This window comes from Cherax quadricarinatus, chromosome 69, assembly GCF_038502225.1.
Source record: "Cherax quadricarinatus isolate ZL_2023a chromosome 69, ASM3850222v1, whole genome shotgun sequence".
Taxonomy (NCBI): domain Eukaryota; kingdom Metazoa; phylum Arthropoda; class Malacostraca; order Decapoda; family Parastacidae; genus Cherax; species Cherax quadricarinatus.
This window is the reverse complement of record NC_091360.1, coordinates 3558944-3584237: the sequence shown is the minus strand read 5'-3', so window position 1 is coordinate 3584237 and position 25294 is coordinate 3558944.

Here is a 25294-nt window from a genome sequence, read left to right as displayed (position 1 = left end):
ATACTAAATATGCAGGCAGAGTTAAGTGTGCTTTACTCTTAAGATAGAAACCACATCTGGAGAACAGTGTGCTCTCTCAGAGTTAACACTGTCTAAACTACGCTCACACTGTAAGAAACCAAGTGGAAAACCCCCAAGGGTTAATTAAGAGCTTTACTTGCCGTTGTTACAGACCAACCTGGTGAGGCACCCGGCATCGGCACCCAGCAAAACTAGCTCTCAGGAAAGAAAGAAAGCAATGGAGTGGAAAATACATATATACTCATTAAGATACTCACACTTTAAAAAAAAAGAGACATTCATTGTACATAAAAATGGACTAATTTCTTTTACTTCCCTTTTCTACCTATCTCTCCTCAAATACACTCGTTGCGGAACAAGCTTTTAGTAGGGCAACTTTTTCCTCCGGATAAAACTGGTAGAGCGCTATGCAAAACGCAACGTTACCACTGCAAAATGTTTTCGAAACCTGTGTCTTCTCTTCACTGTTGTTTTCAGTATACTACTGGGATCCAATATATTTTTTTTTATTATTTTTATTATCACACTGGCCGATTCCCACCAAGGCAGGGTGGCCCGAAAAAGAAAAACTTTCACCATCATTCACTCCATCACTGTCTTGCCAGAAGGGTGCTTTACACTACAGTTTTTAAACTGCAACATTAACACCCCTCCTTCAGAGTGCAGGCACTGTACTTCCCATCTCCAGGACTCAAGTCCGGCCTGCCGGTTTCCCTGAACCCCTTCATAAATGTTACTTTGCTCACACTCCAACAGCACGTGTGAGCAAGAAGAAAAACTTTATATACTTTTTTATCATGTTAAATATTTCTTTATCATGTTCTAAGTGAATGTGCATGTGTCCCATCATCCTTATCCCATTCCCAAACAGCCCTTCCTATCCTCAGCAGTGATTCTTCGATAACTGACTGATTTGGCTAAATGAATCGACGTGTCCTCCCATTCTCTTCTAATTCCTAGCCTTTCTTCCCTGCCCTTACCAGTGCTTTAGATTTAGATTATTTATCCCCAATCACTGCATTTACAAAAATCTACAATAATTGATGCACAAGATTTCGAGCATTACGAGACCTGACTGAATGAATTGACTGGGTCGAGGGAGAAGGAAGAGACACGAGTAAGGAAGATCATGTACTCTTTCAGGCCCATGAACGAGAGTGTATAAAATTTCCTCTGTGATGTGATGTTAGTTTTGTTGCAGTAGGAAGGTGTCCATGTTTTCCTCCAGGATGCTGACTGGGTCGACGCACAATCAGGCCAATATTTATTTCGTTTTCCTCTACTCTCTCTCTCTCTCTCTCTCTCTCTCTCTCTCTCTCTCTCTCTCTCTCTCTCTCTCTCTCTCTCTCTCTCTCTCTCTCTCTCTCTCTCTCTCAATATCAGTATACCTGTTTACAAAAAAATACAGTGAAACGTAACTTTTTTTTATCACGACATTTAACCTGTGGGACTTGATGCTTCTTAAGACACGTCATAGCACTGAAAAATCTCTGTTTCTCATTATATGTCTCCCCTTCAGCCAGTTATCGGCTAAGAACCAAACTCCAGTGATCAATAAACCTCGCTAAATTTCTCCCATTAACCCTGAGTACTTCGTTTCATGAGCGAAACGTTGTCCAAATAAGAGTATAAATTTCTAAATGTATCTATGCACTATTGCACATGTCGGGATCATCCTTACCTTTCAACCAGTTACATTATAACTAGAATTGTAACCTTGCAATAGATCGTAAGTTCTCACCTTTCCAGTTTAAACTCAACTAAGATACGCTATTTAATTGGGATAAAAACTTAGCTGGAGGCAGGTCAGCGGATGCTTAACCACTTAACTGGTCATCATTTAAGACTCGTGTCTTGCTGTCTTTTTTCCTGACGAACAAAACACCGCTACTACTGTTGTCTGTATCTTTAATTAATGGCACACATTACTGACAAGGTGACTAGCTAGACATTTGTGTTACACTTGGATATCTTTATTGAGAAAACGTTTCGCCACAGTGGCTTCATCAGTCCAATACAACGAAAAAATGTGAAGATCAGGTGTTTGAGGTAATCAGTTCCTCAGCTTTGAGTCTATGTACTCAGTCCATCAATATTTAAAAGATAAAGGGACCCATGTGTTGCTCATGTGTCTAATTTGAAAACAAGGATACTCAGGTGTTACGCATGTTTCTTATTCATTATCTGCTGTCTTTCTCTCCCATATCCCCCTTGAAACTCTATCTCCTCTCTCTTTTTCTCCCTAATACACTGCCACACATCACAACACCCAATAAGCTTCTGCAAATCTCACTTATAACACTTTTCCCATCATCCGTGTTGACGCGCTGCTCGACTTATGTTCGAAGTATTTTTCACCAATAAAGTGGATAACTACGCGCTTCGAGGGATTACATGTTATTGCGAATGTTTTCGTTGTTGCTGTTGCTGGGTCGTCCTTTCCTGTTGTTATTGTGTGGCCATCCGTTCGTTCTGTCGTTGTTGTTTACCCGTTCCTGATATTGGTCACTTGTTCCTGTGGTTACCGATTTCTCCGTGTCTGTAGCACAAAGGCGTTCTACCCACAGTATTAATGAAAAAAATCAGTTTCAGGAAATGCTTTTATTGTAACACCATTCCGCTCTGTGTAGGACTTTGTCAAGCCAATCACTTTCCAAAGTTCTGGAGACAGCAAAACCTTGTTTGAATACTGTTCGGCAACTGTTGTTTTTCTTCAATAGTCTAAATGCTGATGAGATACATTACTGATTGCATGATTGCGGTGAACATTTCCGTCCTCTTGATGTTGCTTGACGATCAAATGCCACTGAAAAGGTCAGACCAATATGAAATATCCATCCTGCTTCATTCCCTTGACCTTTTCTTTGCGCGTCAATAATTTATTCTCAATCTACACGATTCGTTCGTGTAGATATACACAGAAATCCAGGTTACGTTCATTACAAACATTGATTATATTTGTAATAATATATCTTACTCATAAATGTTATTAATGTGTTATCTTTTCATACTTGCAGTTATATGCTTTACAAAGATATATACACGAATATATATGCACCGAAAGGTGTATGTCTCTCAGTGTATATACAGTGACGGGGATTTAAGTGTTCTTGACTGGTGGTGATCAGATGATATGCAGCCTTAATAAGCCTTTGTGTTCTAGGTGTACATAGGGACATACTGATAGCAGAGGACTTTGAAGTCAACACCTAGACTATAGTCTAGGTGTTGACTTCAAAGTCCTCTGCTACGTATTTATATCTACGTATTTATATCTAGATTAACAGACTTTGCTACAAGGAGGCAACGTTTTGCTCTCCTCAGAACAATAATATTAAAACCCTCTTAGCTACAGTGAGGGAAGAACAACACACAAATCCCTTTATAATAGTCTTTACCAACGGACTTGACTATATTGTATGATGAGGGGGACCAAACAATCACGTTACCATCACATGGTCTGGCTACGTGTCCAGGTCTGGCTACACCGTGTCCAGGTCTGGCAACAACATATCCAGGTCTGGTTACACCGTGTCCAGGTCTGGCAACAACGTATCCAGGTCTGGCTACACCGTGTCCAGGTCTGGCAACAACGTATCCAGGTCTGGCAACAACGTATCCAGGTCTGGCTACACCGTGTCCAGGTCTGGCAACAACGTATCCAGGTCTGGCTACAACGCATCCAGGTCTGGCTACACCGTGTCCAGGTCTGGCTACACCGTGTCCAGGTCTGGCTACACCGTGTCCAGGTCTGGCTACACCGTGTCCAGGTCTGGCTACAACGTGTCCAGGTCTGGCTACACTGTGTCCAGACCCACAAAAACACGGGGATCATATTTTTTCAAACAGTCGAAGCAAAGGTAATCTCTCCGTTACGCCACGTTATTATTGTATTTATCAGGGGTTAAAATTCATTTGAATACAAATCCTCTTTGACCCCTCTGATTGTGTGGACATAATAAGAGTAAACCAGCTCTTATCTGACTCTTTTTTTTTTTTTTTTAATTTAGCAAAATTGGATACATCTGCAATACGCTGTTACCTTATTTGACAATTACAGTGTGTAGCTACAATATTCTATGTGATTGTTACACAGTGTGTTAGTACTATATTCTATATGATACATAGTGTGCTGCAACCATATTCTATATGATACACTGCGTTCTAATATTATATTCTGTTTGATTGTTACGCATTGTGTTGCTATCATATTCTACAAGGTAGTTACATAGTGTGTTAAATCTGTATTTTGTATAATACATTGCGTGCTGCTACCATATTTGTTGTGATAGTTACACAGTGTGTTGTTACCCTATTCTATATGATAATTAAACAGTGTCTTAACACTGTATTCTGCATGATAGTTACACAGTGGAAGCAAAAGCTACACATGTTACTCTACCAGGAAGGGGAGGATGTATAGAGGCCGGAGAAGGGTTCTTGAACTGAAGAACTGGAGCAGCTTTGACCTTCACTGATCAAACTTGATTATCCCGAGTCCCATGCCGATAAATGGCCCCTTCGTTTCTGTGTTTTGTGAATTTGAGCAATGAAATGATTAGTGAATAGATTTCATTAGGGTAACGTATCGCTCTGTGCAGTGCGAAACGTTGTTAGTAATAAAAGCTTCCGCTTTCAGAAGCGTTCATTACTGTTGCTGGTTCACTGTCCCTGGCTAATGTTGCTGATTCACTGTCCCTGGCTAATAACACTGGTTCACTGTCCCTGGCTAATAACACTGGTTCATTGTCCCTGGCTAATATTATTGGATCATTGTCCCTGGCTAATGTTGCTGGTTCACTGTCCCTGGCTAATGTTGCTGATTCACTGTCCCTGGCTAATAACACTGATTCACTGTCCCTGGCTAATAACACTGGTTCACTGTCCCTGGCTAACGTTGCTGGTTCACTGTACCTGGCTAACGTTGCTGGTTCACCGTCCCTGGCTAATCACACTGGTTCACTGTCCCTAGCTAACGTTGCTGGTTCACTGTCCCTGGATAATATTATTGGCTCACTGTCCCTAGTTAATGTTGCTGGTTCATTGTCCCTTGTTTCTGTTGCAGGTTCACTATCCCTGGCTTCTGTTCGTGGTTTATCGCTGTAGGCTCCTGTTATTGGTTCATTATCCCTGGTTCACAGTCCAATCTTGGCTTCAGGATGAGCGTTGACTGTTTCCGCGAAGGTGTTTTTGGCGACTCCAAGCGTGTAATACACTCTTACTGATTCCTAATACAGTTGACTGGAAAGCAGAAAGTACCGATGAAGATTATGTGAAAACATATAGAAGAAAGCAAGTCTCTGCTAAGACAGCTTTAAGCTCAATGGGAGCTCCATTAAAAGCTGGCATAGGATGTATATTCCGTGAAGTATCTCTCTCAGTGTATATACAATGAGAATTTCAAGTTCTGTTCTAGGGTTTAAAGTATTCTTGTCAGGTGATGAGCAGATTATATACAGCCTTACTGGCCCTTGTGCAGTAGATAGGCTTTAAACCCCATTAACCAGCCAGAAGCTTGTTCTTCACTGTAACTACAAAAATCTCCATAAATTTATTTTTTAAAGTTATGATAACTTAAAAGTTATATGACGAAAGCAACTCAAAGATAAAACTATAAAAAAATGGGAATTTCATAAAACTGAATGACTTGGGTGAATTTTCCAGGCTAGGTTCCACCTTGCAAGGGACAAAATGACCCACTTACCACGCTCTACACATGGGTGTTTGTGCAGTATAATAAAATGCTAAGCCTGTGTTACAAGCTTTAGCAAAAAGCTTAGAGGAAATGACACTCATCAGTGCCATTTTAGCCTCTTAGACCAGATTTTTAGAAAAATAAATGCAGATAATTTTTGGTGGGAAGCAAAATCAACGATATTTTTTTAAATCTCCTTTTAGACAAACACAATTAAAAAACGCAGTTTGCCAAGTTGAATTCTGTGTGGTTAGCACAAGTATTTTCATATCAAAATGCGTTCGCCAAAATTACATTAATCAAATATAAAAAAAAGGTATCGTGACAGTGTTACCTCAAAAATTATTTGTTGCATGGGTTTGAAAATATTGTATGGCTATTTATATTATGAAGATATACGAGAGAATTATATTTTGTGGTGCTCGCTATATATATATATATATATATATATATATATATATATATATATATATATATATATATATATATATATATATATATATTAAGGGTAACCGTGGCCAGTGACACCTACGCTACTCTGAGACCTCTCTCCCTGCTTTGGTTGCTCCCTTGCAACGTTGCACAGCTCCTGATGACGCACTATATATATATATATATATATATATATATATATATATATATATATATATATATATATATATATATATATATATATATATATATATGCAATAAGATCACAGTAAACAGGTGATTTCAGAATATGCAAAACAAGTGGTTGTTTTGCATATATATAAATATAAATATATATATATATATATATATATATATATATATATATATATATATATATATATATATTATTGCCTCATTTCATGTACGTGTTCAATACTTCAGCGACTTAAAATATTGGAATCTTCGGTAGAAAACATAAGAATTCTTCTATGATTTCAACCACTAAGTGAAACCAGTACTTTCTGGAGCATATGTAGCTTGAGTGAATAAATATTGGTTCCCTATCAGCGGACGACAGATCGAATCTCCAACCTTCCTTGCATCGAATGACCCATGTGGGGTTAAAGCTTCATGAAATATAACAGTATCACAATGCCTGCACTTTTTAAGAGGCACGTAAGTTCCCCCGTCTTCTAATATCGTGTTCATTTTTCCACTTTTCTACCTTGTCCATAATTACTGTCGCATTTCCTTTGTCTGTTTCATAAGGTGAAGTCCTGGATCTTTCCTTAATTCATAGTATAACTTAACAAGTGCACAGACCTCTGCAACACAAGTGCACAGACCTCTGCAACACAAGTGCACAGACCTCTGCAACACAAGTGCACAGTCCTCTGCAACACAAGTGCACAGACCTCTGCAACACAAGTGCACAATCCTCTGCAACACAAGTGCACAGACCTCTGCAACACAAGTGCACAGACCTCTGCAACACAAGTGCACAGACCTCTGCAACGCAAGTGCAGGAACAACCTCACTGATGGCTCTTCGTGAGCAGTCGGAGATTGGGGATTTCAAACTGGTGGGACTGTTACAGACATCGAGTTACAGCAATTATATTAATATTATAAGATTTCAAGTTGTAAATACGAGTTTATGTGTCAGTAGCAGCTGTTGTAATGTTGTATTATCTGATGAGTAAGATTTAAAGCCCAGTAATGAGTGATTATTTATAATAATGAGCTCACTTGTAGCAAATTATTAATTCATAATAATGAGTCAATTATATTGTATTAATTAATTAATCATATGCCAGTAGTCCAAATGGAAGACTTTTATATATAATTGTGAATATTGAAAATGCATCACCGCGGAAAACCTCTCTACTGATCAGTGGATAAAGGCTTACGTGATTTTTAATAAACCAATCAAAATATCAGATGAATCATTCGTCATTTATAAAACTAACTTTAACAATGTGAACGAGTTTATTTTATTAAACAAAATATGTATACAAAGTAAATGAATCCAGAAACATCAAATAATTAAAAGGTTTTGCAACCAGATAAAAACGGGACTTTAAATCGATAGAATGAGGGGTTTGATACCATGATGCACTGGGCTAGGTAAATGCGCATCACTGTTTCTCTCTCGTAATCAGTCACACAAGACAGATTCAAGATCAACTGATCTCAGGAAATCGCTTGAAAGCATGGTCATCCGTACGAGGTATTATGGTGTCTACATTATGGTGTTCCACCAGAGAAAAATTATATTACATCCGATCAACTGTTGCGGAATATTTCCTGCTGAAGAATTGCGGGCCACACTGAGGACAGTTAATTAATTAATACGCTCTTTGTATCTCACACAGCCACATAGGTGATAAATTTAACACTGCTGCGATGCGGTAACTCGATCGCTCAGCTCACACACTGAGCTCCGGGGATCTATCCCACGGTACGGCTGGAAAACATTAGGACGTGTTTCCATAAGACACCTGTTTTCCCTGTTCACCCATCAGTAAAATAGGTACCTGGGTGTTAGTCGACTGGTGTGGGTCGCATCCTAGGGCAAATTGACCAAATTTGCCCGAAATGTTCTGCATAACAAGCGGTTTTCTATATAGTAGTATGTCATTGATGTCAGCTAGGCCTGTATACCTTGTACATGTACTTGTAAAAATTTATTTTATTATTATTATTATTATTATTATTATTATTATTATTATTAAAACTGGCGAATACCTCTCTTGAGCTTCAAGCTTTAGAGTTAGTCTGTTTTGCTTCAAGATAGATTCGCTTTGTTACCGAACTGAACAAGACTCAGTTTCCTGTTTTCTTTATATAAATCGAGACATTGATTTCAGGGCCGCTAGAGAATGCCTGTTTTCATCTTCATTCTCTCGAGAACAGTGTCGTGCTTAGTGGAAAGGGCAATCTCGTTTTGAACTGCGTAGGCTCTAATTTACTTATTTTAGTAATAGAGTTTGTAATATTAGATTTGGGGACATTACACAAGAAGCCTCATATCGGCTGCTAAATTTTCAACGCCGGTGTGTCCTACTTAGAGAAAAATTTAAAGTTAGGAAGTTTTAATGGGCTTCGTAGGCTCCTATTTGCCAGTTTTATTTGTAAAATCAAATGATCCTCATTCTTTTCTGGAGCATTAAGAAATTAGGCTAACAAGTACAGAATTTGAACAGATCTTTACACTGCTGTAATCCTCTACATAATTCCCTACAACCGTGTAGATTTTTTTTTATCTGAAATGTAAAAAAGAAAATCTTGGACTAATTAAATAAAAGTCAGAGTTGGTGCAATAAGCCAGTTTTCTTTCAAGAAAATATAATTGTTTTACTTATAAGCATTTAATTGGCCCGTATCTATAACCACGATATAAACAGTAGGTTCAGACGTAGCTACAGGGTTACTTTTCCCAAATGTGAGATGTGTCAGGCCCACAAGGTGGGCCAGAGATTTGGCAATCGAGTTCTAGAAGCTCTTAATTTCAGTACTAAGATTCCATGGTGATGCTGTATTTTACAAGTAACTTGACCAGAGGGCCCCACCCGTATGTATCCACATACGGGTGGATATTAGAGGGTGTCGCCTCAACTTGATTGCTAAATATCTGGTCTATTTCCAGCAGTGGGCCTCGCCAGCTTTTGATCATGTCTACTACTGCTTCATCGTTCCACACTTTCCACTATCTTGACATTAAATATTTCTCGTGTCTATGCATTAGATAAAGACCACTAGGGGTGGACGAAAAGTCTCTTGTTCTCCTTTACCAAGTGGACAGGAGGCTATACTCCCGCCACACTCAAACGTTTAATATTGGGGCATACGTCTTCAAATGTATGAATAACAAAAAAAGGCACAATACCGTGGCTGAAACGATACACAAATAACCCGCACATAAAAGAGAGAAGCTTACGACGACGTTTCGGTCCGACTTGGACCATTTACAAAGTCACCAAAACGTCGTCGTAAGCTTCTCTCTTTTATGTGCGGGTTAATTGTGTTTGAAATGTATGAATGTTGACACACCTCCATTCTTAAGTCACCCAGTGGACCATTGGAAGGGCTTAAGCTGAATAAGGCATTAAACGTTGAGTGAATCAATGGTGTTCGTCTCCAGTACTGACGCTGCTCACTCCGAGTACTATATTGTTCCCAGCAAGTAATTACCAGCGAAAGTACTAAGGGTACTTCCCAAGCGTATTAAGTACTTAGTAGTCATTAAACCAATCAGTTACTGACGCAAATAACACTTCACATTAAATTTATCTCTCTGCCTGCCACAGTGACTAACTCAGTGACTCACTGATTAACTGTCTGCTTCTCTCTCTCTCTCTCTCTCTCTCTCTCTCTCTCTCTCTCTCTCTCTCTCTCTCTCTCTCTCTCCTCTTCTCCCTGACTCTCTCAATCATCCTCCCACCCAGAGCAACAGTTTAATGATTTAAAATCCACGTTGCCATGGCCACCACTGGAAGCATTCCAAATATATACAGAAAGTGGTGAAATGTCACAGTGGCATTTAAATACCGCTACCTTTCCGAAAATGTTACGCTCGATTGCTCTCTAGAACATTACGAACTTAAGAATTTTTGACCAACATCTAGTGGTTCAGTTTGAGATTTATAATAATAATAATAATAATAATAATAATATTATTATTATTATTATTATTATTATTATTGTTATTATTATTACTTTCATTGTCATGGGAAAGGGTTCAAAGAATTTTGTGAGGTTAAACAGAGGTCCTGGGACTCGAAAAGGTGTGAAATGAGTGTGCTAGAAGAAAAAAAGAAATTGGGCAGAAAAATGGGAGAGAGCAGGGGAAAGCTGAGGGAAAGTCATTGTATTGAGGCGTCAGTGGCACTGTTCCTCCCGTATGAGGTCATGAGGCAGTCCTCCCGCATGAGGTCATGAGGCAGTCCTCCCGCATGAGGTCATGAGGCAGTCCTCCCGCATGAGGTCATGAGGCAGTCCTCCCGCATGAGGTCATGAGGCAGTCCTCCCGCATGAGGTCATGAGGCAGTCCTCCCGCATGAGGTCATGAGGCAGTCCTCCCGCATGAGGTCATGAGGCAGTCCTCCCGCATGAGGTTATGAGGCAGTCCTCCCGCATGAGGTCATGAGGCAGTCCTCCCGCATGAGGTCATGAGGCAGTCCTCCCGCATGAGGTCATGAGGCAGTCCTCCCGCATGAGGTCATGAAGTCGACCTTGGCCTCAAAGCGACAATGTGTCTCCCGAGAGCGTTATTCAGAGACTAAACGATGTCTCAGCACAGAGATGTGTCGACAGACGTTACTGGGGAGCTAGCTATCGACCTCTGCCACTGTGTCTACCCTTGCCACTACTGTGTGTCTACCCCTGCCACTACTGTGTGTATATCCCTGCCACTACTGTGTCTAAACCTGCCACTACTCTGTATGTACCCCAGCCACTGTGGTTGGGGTCGATACCCTACCCAGCCACTATGAATATCTTCCCTTGCCACTATGCATATACCCATGCTACTACTATGTGCCAGCTCCTGACGCTACTTCGAATCTACTCCTGCCACTACTCAGCATCGACCCCTGCCACTACTCTCTATCTACCTCCGTTCACTGAGTACACATGAGTGTCCTCAACACAAGTGCCCAGATGACAGAGTGTTCTGAAAGACAGGTACTTTCATAAAAAGAACAAAGATTGTGAAAAAAAAAAAAAAGGTTCCAGAGGAGAGGAGTGTAGTGGCGAGGAATCTGGGGTCGTGGTGAAGTTGGCGAGGCTCGTATATTGTGAATTCTTGTTCCTCACTTCCTTTATTGATTATTCTTGTCATCGAGGTCGTCTACCCCACCAGACTCATGAAGTTACCGAGCCATTCTCCATAGTAACTGTTCCAATATGTTTTATCATTGGTGACAGTGTTCAAGACTCCCGGAATTTTAGATATTAAACAAAGATGTTTACCAGAACTTTATATATATATATATATATATATATATATATATATATATATATATATATATATATATATATATATATATATATATATATATATATATATATCGTGCCGAATGTGTAAAACTGGTCAATTAGCAAGAACTCATTTAAAATTAAGTCCTTTCTAAAATTTTCTCTTATACGTTTAAAGATATATTTTTTTCATTAATGTTAATGCAAAAATTTTTAATTTTGCTCCAAAAGAATCTTAGAAAACTTACCTAACCTTATTATAATAAGAACAATTTATTTTAGCCTAACCCAACTAAATATATTTTACATTTGTTTACAATAATTTAATACTAAACAAACACAGTGAAATATATTATTTTCGTTAGGTTCAGAATGATTTTGGCGAAATTATTGCATACACAAATTTTCGCTTGTCCTATATGGCAAGATGAGCGTTGCTATTTAAGCCAAGATCGCAAGTTCTGCCTATTCGGCACGACATACATATATATGTCGTGCCGAATAGGCAGAACTTGCGATCTTGGCTTAAATAGCAACGCTCATCTTGCCATATATGACAAGTGAAAATTTGTGTATGCAATAATTTCGCCAAAATCATTCTGAACCTAACGTAAAATATATATTTCACTGTGTTTGTTTAGTATTAAAGTATTGTAAACAAATCTAATATATATTTAGTTGGGTTAGGCTAAAATAAATTGTTCTTGTTATAATAAGGTTAGGTAAGTTTTCTAAGATTCTTTTGGTGTAAAATTAAAAATTTTTACATCAACATTAATAAAAAAAAACTTTAAACATTAAGAGAAAATTTCAGAAAGGACTTAATTTTAAATGAGTTCTTGCTAATTGACCAGTTTTACATATTCGGCACGACATATATATATATAGATATATATATATATATATATATATATATATATATATATATATATATATATATTATGCAAAACAACCACTGTGAAAGAATAGAGAAATTCCAAGCGCTTTCGTGTCTACTCACATTATCAAGGAACTATGAAAGTAAAGCATCCAAGGAAGGTATATAAGGGGTCTGGCCAACACCTCACTATCAGACATATATATATATATATATATGTCGTGCCGAATAGGCAGAACTTGCGATCTTGGCTTAAATAGCAACGCTCATCTTGCCATATAGGACAAGTGAAAATTTGTGTATGCAATAATTTCGCCAAAATCATTCTGAACCTAACGAAAAAAATGTATTTCATTGTGTTTGTTTAGTATTAAATTATTGTAAACAAATCTAAAATATATTTAGTTGGGTTAGGCTAAAATAAATTATTCTTGTTATAATAAGGTTAGGTAAGTTTTCTAAGATTCTTTTGGAGCAAAATTATAAATTTTTACATTATCATTAATGAAAAAAATATATCTTTAAACGTATAAGAGAAAATGTTAGAAAGGACTTAATTTTAAATGAGTTCTTGCTAATTGACCAGTTTTACATATTCGGCACGACATATATATATATATATATATATATATATATATATATATATATATATATATATATATATATATATATATATATATATATATATATACACGTATGTATGTGTGACTGTTGGTAAATTAATGGCAAACGACTGCATCTCTATTTTTCGAGGTAAGCAGGGTTTTGAATTGGGGTCAAACACATTGTGAGCCCAACGTTCTAGCGACCTGTTCGTGGAAGCTTAGATAAAGAATTCTCAAAACACCTGAATACCACACACTGGTAATGTTAACAGCGGCCACCAACTGCGGTTAAGAGGCAAACTATTACAGAGAACTCCTCCTGCCAGTGATACACAAACTATCACCACTAAATGCGGGTTATATGTGAATTGTTCCAGCCACAGTATTGACTTTTATTCTCCAATAAGCTATATTCCCCCCCATGACTTATTTACGCTTTCGCCTCATTTCCGTTGTACTTCACGTATATCTGTGTGTCTTTGTAAACCTGATAAATTCTGGTGGTTGGCGAAACGTCGTAATATAGATTTCACTAAGAGCCTCTGAGAAAATTGCATGTATCCTGAAGAAGAGGAGGCAAGGTTTCACTGCAAATATAGTGTCATTCTCACAACTTCTCTATATAAACGCCACCATCCATCTGAGTGAGTTTGTGAGTGCTTCTGTCCCTATATATCCAAACGTTAATATTCCTGGTAGTATTTTCACTGAAATTGCCAGCAGCGTGTAGGATATATACAGAGCAACTGTTTCTTGCGCTCGCTCACTCAATCACCAGCTGTCCAAAGTTGCAGGCGAGGTCACCTTTCACCCACTTTCTTCCATAGAGATGTTCAGTTATCTCCAATAGATTTTGTAAATGAGTGAGAAAGAGTTAGAGAGAGAGAGAGAGAGAGAGAGAGAGAGAGAGAGAGAGTATTAATTTCAGAACTTTCACCACAAAACTGACTAAATTACAAGGTGTTGCAAATAACCTCAGCCAAGAATAAGCACTTTGTGCCTGACCTTGTAATTTGAGTCAGCCTCAACGTACTGCATCTGACACTTGTTCTTGTGCTTATGTCTCCTCGTCTCTGTAATAACAAAGTAAAATACACCTAGCAGAGCCAGCCCTTTCATTAGGGACGCTCTGCCCTGAATAGAACTTCAGGAGTCATTCAGACGTGATGAAATCCTAGTTTGAACGAAAAATGTAAGTGATTTACGCTCGTAGTGTGTCACTCGCCATTCATAACAGTCTCAGAAAATAAAGACAAAACAATGTCGGACTTCATCCAGGTTTCGTTCAAAGAGATGATTATCAGGTTAATGCTTCCCTAGAACGAAACGTTATTATAGCACAGCCTTCTGTTTATTCATTCGTCCTGTCTCCCTCGTTTTTTATCCTTATTCTTCTTAGCAGATAGTCCCTCTATCTACTGCCAAGTCCTCCATTATCTGGCTTCCTCATGTACTCCCCTGTATGCAATCTCTTCCACACTGTCTCTCCGTTATCTGTCTTCTCATATGCAATCTCTTCCACACAGTCTCTCCGTTATCTGTCTTCCCATATATGCAATCTCTTACCTGGAGACCTGGAGAGAGTTCCGGGGGTCAACGCCCCCGCGGCCCGGTCTGAGACCAGTCTCTGTATTATCTCTTATCTACTCTTTATAAACTCGTATTGTTATATCTGCCTTAATAAGATAGCTCACTATTTTTGTTTCTTACAGGTGCTAAGTAATTAAATTACAAATTCATTAATTTAATTAATTAACCTATAGAATAGCCTTTCATTAGCCTACAATATAATTAGTGCTTTTTAAAAGGACCTACAGTATACTTAGTGCTTGTAAACAGTGACCTACAATATACTTAGTGCTTGTAAACAGTGACCTACAATATACTTAGTGCTTGTAAACAGTGACCTACAATATACTTAGTGCTTGTAAACAGTGACCTACAATATACTTAGTGCTTGTAAACAGTGACCTACAATATACTTAGTGCTTGTAAACAGTGACCTACAATATTCTTAGTGCTTGTAAACAGTGACCTACAATATACTTAGTGCTTGTAAATAATGACCTACAAAACAATTAGTGTTTATAAAGAATGACCTACAATACGTTTACTGCTTGTGAACGATGATATATATTATGCCCTCATTCATTCATCAGCGGTCTAGCGTGAGGTGCACAGAACCCACAAGTCAGACAACCCTCCCAACTTGAACATCCCCAACCCCTCAATATGAGAGGTACGTATGTTATATTCCCTTTACCGTTATAGGACTTCAACCCAGCCCTATAACGTTGAAACCTGCACTGGAAGCATAAGTGGGGCCCATGCTAATCTTTCCTAATGTATATAAAACCGAAGTTGGATGAATCTTATGTCGCCAGGATGGTACAGTGGTCCGAGCACTGGCCTGCTAGTTTTAGTACTGACCTGCCTTGGGTTCCAAGCCCATCCAATCTGAGGGTTATTTACAATCATATTATTTACAATTCGTGAGAGTCATTTTACTCCACTATTTTAATGTTCCTAAATTCTGTGAAAACCTTGAAAAAGTATGTCCTCTATACGGGTATTAAGCCAACGAAAGTTGCTATGAAGGCCAGGTGCAAAACAAAGGAAGAATCTCTTTTATCAAGGAATTCATAAATGTGTCACCCACCAGGGGTTTATCAAGGTGTCACCCACCAGGGGTTTATCAAGGTGTCACCCACCAGGGGTTTATCAAGGTGTCACCCACCAGGGGTTTATCAAGGTGTCACCCACCAGGGGTTTATCAAGGTGTCACCCACCAGGGGTTTATCAAGGTGTCACCCACCAGGGCTTTAACAAGTATTTGATAAAGTCTCAGAGGGGGCTACCTTGTATAAATAAAAGGTTCCTCGTTATAATTTTCCTTAGACAACTTCAAAAAAGATTCACATAGACTGAACAGACTTGGAAACTCTCCAGGGAGGCAGTGAGCACGTACCGAGTTTATTGTTATAGGGCTGTGTGAGACTTGGTCCAACTTACCCAGGTAAAAACCTGGACTTTGATACCCAACATTAAAGGAAGTAATGTGAGGATGTACTCTCCGGCAGGAGTAACACACCCACTGTTTGGAAGTACAAACATTGCAATAGAGCAAACATGTTTTTGGTCAACGTCTTTTTCACAACTGTGCTTCGCGTCATGAGAAAATGTATTGAAAAAAAGCTCATCTGTTGCCTTTTATAATTACCTTATTGCTTTATGAGTCAGACACATGTCTACAGCTGGGCATATTCGTAATAATGAGAAATATTATGCATTGATAAAATTCCTGGTGTGCGAATCGTCTCTGAAGTCACACAGGTGTTACACGTGTCTCTTATTGATCAATTAGTCGGTGTTATACTCGTCTGATGTACTTAAACTATAAGTCCTCTCTCTTTTTTCCATTTATACCCCAAATAAGGAAGAAAAAGAAGAGAAAGAAAGAGCAAGAAGAAGAAAAGAAAAAAGAAGTGAATACATATATGAAATCAAAATACTATAAATGCAATAAAAAAAACTTCACGTTTTCTGTACATATCTGAAATTGTTTCACTTCTTTGAAGTTTAAAACGAAAAAGTAAATAAAATCTGTACGTTTTAGCAAGTTTACTCTGATGTTTCCATGAGTTTCTTTGTCATCATCACATTTGGTGGCATTTTTCTTGCAATCATTTACCACTGTGTCAATACCATTCACAAGATATATAAACACTTAGAGATGTGTTTTTCTCAGCGTGCGTATGATGAGAATTTAATTTAATCCCTATTTTGCTTAATAAAGTATTCTTGTCTCGTAGTGAGAAGGTTGTGTGTAGCCTTAATGAACCTAATGTAATCGATTGGTTTTGAAACCACATTAAAATCAACCTACAGAAATGTCGCAAGGGTTTGTAAAATATATTCTGCTAGTCAAGGAGGTTGGGTAAGCCAGGGTCTAGGAATCATATTTGATGTTTAATACTACTCGAGTAGTATTAAGGCCTCGAGTAGTATTAAGGTCAATGCCCCAGGGTAGCGGGGGCGTTGACCCTCGGAATTAGTTAGTTAGTTAAAGATTAGCCGGTATTCTCCCGGCCCGGGCCTTGTCCAAGTGGTGGCCCGGCCTTGGCTCCCTCTTTAGGGAGTGTCTGAGACCTAAGTCTCCCATGGGAGGAGGCACAAGTACCTCCTCATCTTTGGGACCAACTGTCCCCAGGCCTAGCCACAAGCTAGGCCTCTCTGGTCTGCCATCCCCGCCCCAAGGGGGCTAATGGGAATGACAGTCTTATGAGCTAAAGGCTCGGGCTCAGGCACCTACCCTACCCTAGAAGGGTTAGGCATGGTGTCGATCACCCTCGGAATACCCTTCAGGTATACCATAGATTTGTGACAAAAATCGTTGTCAAACAATAATGTGTTTATCCTATAAAAATCCAAGGTACTCTCGTAGAAGTTATCGCATGGATTCAAGGCTGGTAGATTATTAATTTGGTAGACCAAGTGTTTGTGCATTTAGCACAATATTGTTTCTTCTTACAGTTAGCCAACAATTTGTAGAGAAAACTTTAGGATACACATCAGTCCGTCCTGAACCACAGTCAAGTCGCGACATCATCATGGACCAGGATGGTCCATAACACAGTCTAAAGATTCCTCTCCGAATTGAGCTTCTGTTGTAAATTGTTCCAACAGTGATACTGGGCCTTCTATTCCTTGACTTCACATCCATGAAAGGGGTCAATTTCCTAGCTGGGAGATTTAGGCTTCCACGACATATACACCGATTTATTTCTCAACACTTGCTATTCATTAAGTTCATATACTTCGCACAACGGTAGAATATGTACAAACATTGCCAAAGCCATTAACTCGGTGGATCGCAACACTGGGAATTTGGACCAATTAACTAGTCGCGTTGGTTTTTATTTCTTTAATTAATTTATATTCTAACTCGTTCAGGAACTTGAGTGCATCTTTCTTCCCTACAAGGTAAGGAAATATTATTATTATTATTATTATTATTATTATTATTATTATTATTATTATTATTATTATATTCAACAAGATGCGCCAAACTTCTATGAGTGATGGCCCTCGCAGTTTATTGGGACAAATCAGTACTGATGTACAAAGCTGTTGCATTTTCTAAACTTTGGAGATTTATTAAATGTAACTGGGAATTGCTGACAAGTGTGATGACAAAGGTACAATGTGCGGAAAACCTTTTATTGGAGAAACGAACAGCTCTGTGAAGAGATTAATCACTTACCAGGTCATCGAGTCTATTGATTTCACGTTTTCTACGCAGGCGAAATATTTTCTCGAATAAAGAATAGTTCCACAGCGTGTGTCTTTGTCTAGAATGATCATTAGGAGTGATCATCTGTATACTGGGGGCTTATACGCGTGTATAATAGACATGGAAGGGAGCTACAGATACATGTGTTAACTAAGATCTCCCTTGTTAAGGCCAATGCGATGTAGGTGAGAGTATAAAGTGGCCTAGAGTTCCATTTTATTTGTAATGTGTAAGACCTAACCAGCAATAGGCTGGTATCAGGTATATTATGCGTGTTCATTGAATCGAACCTCCTGTTACAAGGATTCTCTAGGAATTCCGAATTTCAAGGAGGAGTACCTTGATATTATGGCATCTTGATCGAAAGAACTGAAGCTACTCTTTCTTTAAAGCGCTTCCCTTGAAATGACAGGTCTTGTAAACAAAGGATTTGCCCACCACAGGGATGTGGCAACACTGACCCACATTACCCGTGGTATTTACATATTAAATATCACACATATCTGTGTAGACATTTTTTCTCTTCACATTAGTTTTCCCTATGAGCTGGAATTTGTTTTTCCTTTTTTTTGCATCCAACTCTGTGTTTGGTGCAAGCTTAAATTATAATTAATTGTGTTTTTTATAGCAGTTCGTGCAGCCATGATACATTTAGTCAGGTGTATGCTTCAGTGCTTACCTATTTCACTGTTCAGATAATGTAGCAAATAGGTCCGTATCACTGTACAATGTATGAAGGTCCGTGTCATTGTACAGATACTGTCGTACTTAAGTTTGTGTCACCGGTGAGTTAATGTTGTGTATAAGTACGTGTCATCGTACAGATAATGTATATACAGTAGGTCTGTATCACTGAACAGATTCTGTGGTACGCAGAACCATGTCTCAATAGAGACATAGCATTACAAGAAGTCCCCAGCTTATAATATTAGATGGTATGGGAATCCTGAGGAGTTGCAAATAATAAAGGAAGAAAAACAATAGAGAAAATCCCTCAAGGGAGGTTCCTTGATGCTGGGGAAAATCTCTTGTAAAATGAAACTCGAACCTGTCCACCCGTTCCTTGCATTAAACCTGACTGACTCTTATTACCCAGGCGCCGTATGACCTCTGTAGCGCTTACCCATAAATAATAATAACAATAATGATAGTAATTAATAATAATAATACAAAAGCAATAAATGGAAAAAAATTTCAGACGACGTTTCGCCTGTGCATGCAATAGGTCCTCGTCTTCGCTGCTTTTAAAACCCTGTAACGTCCACTTAAACCCAGTTACCTGAGTCCTTAGCTTCTGATGAAGATTTTATCCAGAAACTGAAAGGCCTTCAACGTCGCTGATTGAAAATAATCTGTGTCGTCCACTTCAACAAAAGTTGCTCGACCTTTTAGCTTCTGACGAAGTTTTCATTTAAGTCCCGAAAATGAATAACAGGCTTTCAATCTTCCTGCTTGAAAAATCCCTATGTTAAGCATCCCTGCAACGTTGCCTGACATCCTAGCTTCTGACAGAGGTTTCGTACATGACCTGAAAGGCCTCACCCTAAATTTATTTTTTCCACTTCTCGCAAAACCAAGACACAGAAGTTGATTGAGACGAATTACAAGAGAACACACAACAAGAACAACAGCCGTTTGTACATTTACAAAGCCTGAAACTTGAAGGATTTTACAGAAACAAAGAAAAACCCTGGAATCTGGTCGGGAATCTGATCAAAGATGATTACTTGTAGCTACATAACAAGTCCTCGGCGAGTTTCAGTCAAGTTTAATTGTGTTCAGAAGATACACTTTTACAGGCTGGTGATTTTGTTGGTGTAGAGGCCAGCCATTCCACGACAGGGACTGTTGTTATTATTGCTGTTGTTATTGTTGTCGATGTTGTTGTTGTTATTGTTTTTGTTGCTATTGTTTTTATTGTTATTGATGTTGCTGATGTTATTTTACACTGTTTTGGTTTCTGATGTTGAATGCTAAACGAGAAGAGAGAGAGAGTGAGAGAGAGAGAGAGAGAGAGAGAGAGAGAGAGGAAGAACTATTAACAACTCAATTTATATATCCATATAAATTTTAATGAGGTGCTCCTTTTCGTTTCACAACCACAAATTCTTAATTAAACGTCTATCTGAATAAATTTCATTAATTTCCCACCTTTCCCAGTAGGTGTCCTCCCTGGGTGTTATCTCTCGACAGTTCTCTTTCTCTTGGAGAAAGTTTAACTGCTTCTCCATGCAAAATTTGCGCCCTCAGTCTCAAAATAATTAATTAGAGCAAGATAATTATAGCTATAATTCAACATAATCGCTATAAATTATATGAAGGCAGCATCTGTTGCACATTACGTAATACACAGCACACTTCTGAAGAGCAATTGTTTAATATATATATTTATTATTTTTTATTATCACACCGGCCGATTCCCACCAAGGCAGGGTGGCCCGAAAAAGAAAAACTTTCACCATCATTCACTCCATCACTGTCTTGCCAGAAGGGTGCTTTACACTACAGTTTTTAAACTGCAACATTAACACCCCTCCTTCAGAGTGCAGGCACTGTACTTCCCATCTCCAGGACTCAAGTCCGGCCTGCCGGTTTCCCTGAATCCCTTCATAAATGTTACTTTGCTCACACTCCAACAGCACGTCAAGTATTAAAAACCATTTGTCTCCATTCACTCCTATCAAACACGTTCACGCATGCCTGCTGGAAGTCCAAGCCCCTCGCACACAAAACCTCCTTTACCCCCTCCCTCCAACCCTTCCTAGGCCGACCCCTACCCCGCCTTCCTTCCACTACAGACTGATACACTCTTGAAGTCATTCTGTTTCGCTCCATTCTCTCTACATGTCCGAACCACCTCAACAACCCTTCCTCAGCCCTCTGGACAACAGTTTTGGTAATCCCGCACCTCCTCCTAACTTCCAAACTACGAATTCTCTGCATTATATTCACACCACACATTGCCCTCAGACATGACATCTCCACTGCCTCCAGCCTTCTCCTCGCTGCAACATTCATCACCCACGCTTCACACCCATATAAGAGCGTTGGTAAAACTATACTCTCATACATTCCCCTCTTTGCCTCCAAGGACAAAGTTCTTTGTCTCCACAGACTCCTAAGTGCACCACTCACTCTTTTTCCCTCATCAATTCTATGATTCACCTCATCTTTCATAGACCCATCCGCTTACACGTCCACTCCCAAATATCTGAATACGTTCACCTCCTCCATACTCTCTCCCTCCAATCTGATATTCAATCTTTCATCACCTAATCTTTTTGTTATCCTCATAACCTTACTCTTTCCTGTATTCACCTTTAATTTTCTTCTTTTGCACACCCTACCAAATTCATCCACCAATCTCTGCAACTTCTCTTCAGAATCTCCCAAGAGCACAGTGTCATCAGCAAAGAGCAGCTGTGACAACTCCCACTTTGTGTGTGATTCTTTATCTTTTAACTCCACGCCTCTTGCCAAGACCCTCGCATTTACTTCTCTTACAACCCCATCTATAAATATATTAAACAACCACGGTGACATCACACATCCTTGTCTAAGGCCTACTTTTACTGGGAAAAAATTTCCCTCTTTCCTACATACTCTAACTTGAGCCTCACTATCCTCGTAAAAACTCTTCACTGCTTTCAGTAACCTACCTCCTACACCATACACTTGCAACATCTGCCACATTGCCCCCCTATCCACCCTGTCATACGCCTTTTCCAAATCCATAAATGCCACAAAGACCTCTTTAGCCTTATCTAAATACTGTTCACTTATATGTTTCACTGTAAACACCTGGTCCACACACCCCCTACCTTTCCTAAAGCCTCCTTGTTCATCTGCTATCCTATTCTCCGTCTTACTCTTAATTCTTTCAATTATAACTCTACCATACACTTTACCAGGTACACTCAACAGACTTATCCCCCTATAATTTTTGCACTCTCTTTTATCCCCTTTGCCTTTATACAAAGGAACTATGCATGCTCTCTGCCAATCCCTAGGTACCTTACCCTCTTCCATACATTTATTAAATAATTGCACCAACCACTCCAAAACTATATCCCCACCTGCTTTTAACATTTCTATCTTTATCCCATCAATCCCGGCTGCCTTACCCCCTTTCATTTTACCTACTGCCTCACGAACTTCCCCCACACTCACAACTGGCTCTTCCTCACTCCTACAAGATGTTATTCCTCCTTGCCCTATACACGAAATCACAGCTTCCCTATCTTCATCAACATTTAACAATTCCTCAAAATATTCCTTCCATCTTCCCAATACCTCTAACTCTCCATTTAATAACTCTCCTCTCCTATTTTTAACTGACAAATCCATTTGTTCTCTAGGCTTTCTTAACTTGTTAATCTCACTCCAAAACTTTTTCTTATTTTCAACAAAATTTGTTGATAACATCTCACCCACTCTCTCATTTGCTCTCTTTTTACATTGCTTCACCACTCTCTTAACTTCTCTCTTTTTCTCCATATACTCTTCCCTCCTTGCATCACTTCTACTTTGTAAAAACTTCTCATATGCTAACTTTTTCTCCCTTACTACTCTCTTTACATCATCATTCCACCAATCGCTCCTCTTCCCTCCTGCACCCACTTTCCTGTAACCACAAACTTCTGCTGAACACTCTAACACTACATTTTTAAACCTACCCCATACTTCTTCGACCCCATTGCCTATGCTCTCATTAGCCCATCTATCCTCCAATAGCTGTTTATATCTTACCCTAACTGCCTCCTCTTTTAGTTTATAAACCTTTACCTCTCTCTTCCCTGATGCTTCTATTCTCCTTGTATCCCATCTACCTTTTACTCTCAGTGTAGCTACAACTAGAAAGTGATCTGATATATCTGTGGCCCCTCTATAAACATGTACATCCTGAAGTCTACTCAACAGTCTTTTATCTACCAATACATAATCCAACAAACTACTGTCATTTCGCCCTACATCATATCGTGTATACTTATTTATCCTCTTTTTCTTAAAATATGTATTACCTATAACTAAACCCCTTTCTATACAAAGTTCAATCAAAGGGCTCCCATTATCATTTACACCTGGCACCCCAAACTTACCTACCACACCCTCTCTAAAAGTTTCTCCTACTTTAGCATTCAAGTCCCCTACCACAATTACTCTCTCACTTGGTTCAAAGGCTCCTATACATTCACTTAACATCTCCCAAAATCTCTCTCTCTCCTCTGCATTCCTCTCTTCTCCAGGTGCATACACGCTTATTATGACCCACTTCTCGCATCCAACCTTTACTTTAATCCACATAATTCTTGAATTTACACATTCATATTCTCTTTTCTCCTTCCATAACTGATCATTTAACATTACTGCTACCCCTTCCTTTGCTCTAACTCTCTCAGATACTCCAGATTTAATCCCATTTATTTCCCCCCACTGAAACTCTCCTACCCCCTTCAGCTTTGTTTCGCTTAGGGCCAGGACATCCAACTTCTTTTCATTCATAACATCAGCAATCATCTGTTTCTTGTCATCCGCACTACATCCACGCACATTTAAGCAACCCAGTTTTATAAAGTTTTTCTTCTTCTCTTTTTTAGTAATTGTATACAGGAGAAGGGGTTACTAGCCCATTGCTCCCGGCATTTTAGTCGCCTCATACGACACGCATGGCTTACGGAGGAAAGATTCTTTTCCACTTCCCCATGGACAATAGAAGAAATAAAAAAGAACAAGAGCTATTTAGAAAAAGGAGAAAAACCTAGATGTATGTATATATATATATGCATGTGCGTGTCTATGAAGTGTGACCAAAGTGTAAGTAGGAGTAGCAAGATATCCCTGTTATCTTAGCATGTTTATGAGACAGAAAAAGAAACCAGCAATCCTACCATCATGCATATATACATATATATATATAATGTCGTGCCGAATAGGCAGAACTTGCGATCTTGGCTTAAATAGCAACGCTCATCTTGCCATATAAGACAAGTGAAAATTTGTGTATGCAATAATTTCGCCAAAATCATTCTGAACCTAACGAAAAAAAATACATTTGATTGTGTTTGTTTAGTATTAAATTACTGTAAACGTATTTAAAATATATTTAGTTGGGTTAGGCTAAAATAAATTACACTTGTTATAATAAGGTTAGGTAAGTTTTCTAAGATTCTTTTCGTCCAAAAATATAAATTTTTACATTAACACTGATGAAAAAAATATATCTTTAAACGTATAAGAGAAAATTTCAGAAAGGACTTAATTTTAAATGAGTTCTTGCTAATTGACCAGTTTTACATAATCGGCACGACATATATATATATATATATATATATATATATATATATATATATATATATATATATATATATATATATATATATTATATATATGCAAAACAACCACTCTGAAAGAATAGAGAAATTCCAAGCGCTTTCGTGACTACTCACATTATCAAGGAACTATAGTTCCTTGATAATGTGAGTAGTCACGAAAGCGCTTGGAATTTCTCTATTCTTTCAGAGTGGTTGTTTTGCATATTTTGAAATCACCTGTTTACTGTGATCTTATTGCATATATATATATATATATATATATATATATATATATATATATATATATATATATATATATATATATATATATATATATATATATATATATATATAACCACTAAAAATAGTGACATTCAAACCGCTTTCGTGATTTCTCACTTCTGGTACCTTTCACTTCCTCTTTATAGATTTGTCATTTGATTTCCTCCGAAAAATCTCATTAATGTTGTGATCTGATAATGAACCAAAACGTGCCGAAACGTTTTCTTAAATTTTCTTAATGAAGTGCGATTTATTTATGAATTGTTCTAGCCAGGGAATTGTGATTTTTGAAAATTAGGTGTTGATTTTTGCAGGCACT